This window comes from Neolamprologus multifasciatus, chromosome 23 (genome assembly GCF_963576455.1).
Source record: "Neolamprologus multifasciatus chromosome 23, fNeoMul1.2, whole genome shotgun sequence".
Taxonomy (NCBI): Eukaryota; Metazoa; Chordata; class Actinopteri; order Cichliformes; family Cichlidae; genus Neolamprologus; species Neolamprologus multifasciatus.
Genome location: NC_140460.1, coordinates 28,280,621 through 28,284,739, shown reverse-complemented (window position 1 = coordinate 28,284,739; position 4,119 = coordinate 28,280,621). Strand labels below are relative to the sequence as shown.

Below are 4,119 nucleotides of genomic sequence, written 5' to 3'. Positions count from 1 at the left end.
TTGTATCGCTATATCTAAGAGGTAGAAGTACAGTAACAAGAGGAAGGTGAAATAAAGTTTGAAAGCCTAGTCTAAAAAAAGTTAAAAGTTAAGAAAAAGTGCGGTGTTGCAGAGCTACTTGGAAAGGCTGCCGTCACTCCAGCGCCATCTTACATATAGATCTTACATAAGCATTTTCTATATGTTTTTTCTTTAACTTGGAAGAGCAGTTTGCCGTCAGACAAGGCAACTTGCTTGGGGCCCCAGGCTAGGGGGTTCCTCTGAAGGCTGAAAGGCTTGAAACTAAAGCAGGGGCTATGTGCAAAGTTTGTATTGACAGTCAGAGCAACCTGATATCACGGCAAAGAGTATAATAGACAAGCCAGTCCACCATGTAAATTTCACGCTTGGGAGAGGCAAAGCGTGAAATGGACACAGTGTACCAGCATGTCTATTATACGTTTTACCTAGATACTGGATTGGAAAGGTTGACCTGACCTCCCTAAGGGCGCTATACCTGACTCCACTGCAAGTGGTATTTATGACTTAAATGTCAAAACTGATGCCAGTCAATGAAAATAAAGAGGAGCTGTCCTTAAGATGAAAAAAAAGGAGTGATAAGAAATGAAACGACAGTAGAGCAGTTCGATTCGACTCTTTATCTTTATCGATTCTCTTATCAATTCTTTTTAAAAAGGAGAACACTAAGGTCGATTAGCTTAGAACTTTGTTTTATATCTTCTCTTTGAACGAGATTTCAAAAAGAAGATATAAACATTTTTTAGGAGTAACATGGCCTTACAAACCCAACAGTGAGATCTTAAGAGATCCACAGCCTACGGCTCTTCAATGGGGAGTCACAGGGTCCCCAGGAAAAAAAAATGTAAATGTAAAATAAAAAAATAAATATTCTTCTGTAGCAATAACAAAGTATAAGATAAATTATTCTGTAGCAATTACACAAGAATATCCAGTAATGTCCCTGCCTACAATTAAACACATTCACTTACTGAAAATCGGGGGCATCTGCTGTGGCAAATGGGTGCAAGCCTTTTACCAGAAACTTAGTCACTGCTCGGTGACATTCGTCTATCCTGGCCTGAAAGGAGACGCTACCGGTAGACTGCAGTGAGAACTGCCAGCATCTGAGGCAGACTCTGTCTGTCTCTCTCATCATGGTCATCTAAATGCACAGTAATGGCAGGTTTTGTAATAAGGCAGATCGCGCTAACATAATATGCACTGTTAGTTGATTATTTACCTGCCGCATTAACGGGAGAGGACGTGCAAACGTTACCGCTGCTGCTGGGTTGAGATTCACGAGTCCGGAGCTGAATTAAAAACACGACAGTCATTTAAGGTCATCGCTTGTTTTGTGAGCAAATGCTTTTGCATATTCATAGTGTTTCCTGCCTTAAATGAAATCTCTACTTTGCAAGTATTGCACGTTGCCCTGTTGTCATCCGTTCTCGTAAAGTATAAACAAACTTTTGAGCATTTGAGCCGCTTACGCGCCGTGTTTCCTGCCAGGTAAATGACGCTCCGCAACGTGGTGATGTCATTCGGGGCAACTGGAATCGATAACGGAATCGTTTGCAAAAATGGCAAACAATTCCAAGGAATAGAAACAGTGGGAACCGGTTCTCAACAAGAACCGGGTTTCGATACCCATCCCTAAGCCTGTAGCATCTCCGCTGGCTGTCATTTGATCAAGTTGAGTATGGCTAGCCAGCAGTCAGAGACATGGCACCTAGCTAGCAAGCCAATAAAAGTTAAAAGCCAGTATTAAACACCGTTTAACCAGTCAGTTTGGTAATCTACCAAAACTATTACCAAAATAAATGTGATATCTGCCATTTTTAGAGAAGTTTTTTATGCATCGTTTTGCAGGACATTAGTCATGGGCAAATCTTCAGTGAAAGATTTTTGTAGCTGACTGATGAAAGCTGTGTCTGACAGAGCTAACTGTCAAGCTGCGAATGCTAAGTTATGAAAGTCTGATGTGAAGAAATCTGGACAAGCACTCTACAAAGGTGAGTTATTGTTACAGTGCTCTATGTAAGGTATGGGGTGTTCTATTATATTTTCCATATTGGCAAATATAATAAAATATTGGTAGCATAGACTTAGTGATTTTATAATATTGAACATGTTTTATGTTTTATGCAACCCTAAGTAGACAGTGCAGGCTCCAGCACATACGTTTAATCCTCTGTATTTTCAAATGAAAAGGAAAAGGCGCCATCGTTTTTTCTAAGATGGCTCCAGTGAGGATGGCTGCCATCGCTCAGTGTCCTCCTCAAATTTGCGTTCTTCTTATGTTCGCTGTTTTATTTCTTAGTTTCTTTGTAACCTGTAATGCTTTATCACATGTGACAGACAAACTCTCCTGGACATTCATCAAAATTTTCATTCCGGACCTTCACCAACCAACTTTTTTGTGAATGGTGGTGACTCACCTTGGCTACCTGGGCTGAAAAAACACTGGAGAAAAAGGGGGAGAAAGAGCCGAGATTCTGGTCAGGCTGAGAAACAGACAACATCGCACCCCGCTTCCCAGCATTCTTCTAGCAAACGTCTAGTCTCTAGAAAACAAGCTGGATGAACTATTCAATTCAATTCAATTTTATTTATATAGCGCCAAATCACAACAAAAGTCGCCTCAAGGCACCAGGATAACATTCCAAAGGGACATTAAGAACTGTAGTGTGGCTGGACCCTTCCATCCCTGATGTGGCCATTGTCACTGAGGAACTCTCCATTCACCACCGGGATAGAACAAAGGACTCGGGTAAATGTAGGGGAGGTGGCGTGTGCGTAATGACCAACAAAGGTGGTGTACTGATGTACAGACAGTTTTGTAGAGGTGCTCTCCTGATCTTGAACATGTTATGAAGAGATGCAGACCTTATTTGACCAGGGAGTTTACAGCAGTATTCTGTACTGCTGTCCCCCCCCACGTTGAACCAGATTGGCACTGGATGAACTATTTGATATTATCGAACGTCAGGAAACGTTATACCCGGAGGCTGCTTTTATTGTGGCTGGCGACTTTAATAAAGCCAACATGAAGAAAGTTTAAACTCCGTACGCAAATGCTTACAAAGCCCGCCCCCGACTGGCCTTCAGCAAACCAGATCACTCCTCGGTTATGCTTCTGGCAGCCTATAGGCAGAAGCTGAAAAGTGAGCAGCCCATGACGCATTCGGTTCAATGCTGGACCAACTAATCAGACAGTGCCCTGCGTCACTGCTTCAGCATCACAGACTGAGAAGTCTTCCGGACTGCCGCTGACAACAACATCAACAATTATGCTGAGTACGTAACAGACTTTATTCACAAATGCATCAATGACATTGTACCACGGGCTATTGTACAAACCCCAACCAGAGGCCGTGGGTTAATGGAGAGGTCCGCACAGCACTCAGAGTGTGGACTGCAGCCTTTAAATCTGGAGATCCAGGTGAGTACAAAACATCCCAGTATGCCCTCAGGAAAGCAATAAAGATGGCCAAGGCACAGTACAAAGAAAAGGTGGAACTCTGCTCCAGCAACTCTAAGACCAGGAACATGTGGAGTGGTTTGAAGACCATCACAGACTACATGGGAAACAGCGGCAGAGTGAGTAAGGTAACTTCTCTATCCGATGAGCTTAACACCTTCTATGCATGCTTTGAAAAACATCTATCTCAGGAGCTTTTGCTGGAAGAGGACAGCTGTCCTTTTCAGATATCTGAAAAGGCAGTCATGAGTAAATACTTTAGGAAAGTACACTCAGAAAGCTTCTGGACCAGACAACATTCCAGGTCGTGTTTTTAAAGCATGTGCCCACGACCTGGCATATATTTGCACAGACATTTTTAACCTTTCCCTGCTCCAGTCTGGTGTCCCAAATGCACTCACCTCCATTGCTATGAAGTGCTTTGAGTGCATAGACAAAGTTCACATCATATCTTTACTCCCGTCTTCACTTGATCCACTCCGGTTTGCCTACAGGCCTAACAGATCTACAGACGATGCAATGTATACCAATAGTACTTCACACTGCCCTCTCCCACCTGGACCAGAAAAACACATATGTGCGGATGCTATTCATCGACTATAGCTCCGCCTTCAACATCATCATACCATCCAGACTTG

The 4,119-nt window shown here is 42.9% G+C and overlaps 1 long non-coding RNA gene across 1 annotated transcript; it reads right to left on the bottom strand.

Annotated features, from left to right (window-relative positions):
- Positions 1-933: 933 nt before the first annotated feature.
- Positions 934-2,582, bottom strand: LOC146491879 (uncharacterized). Its single transcript, XR_014872295.1, has 2 exons — positions 1,241-2,582; positions 934-1,162 (listed from the first exon to the last, which is right to left on the bottom strand). It is a non-coding gene; the product is annotated as an uncharacterized LOC146491879 (long non-coding RNA).
- Positions 2,583-4,119: the final 1,537 nt, after the last annotated feature.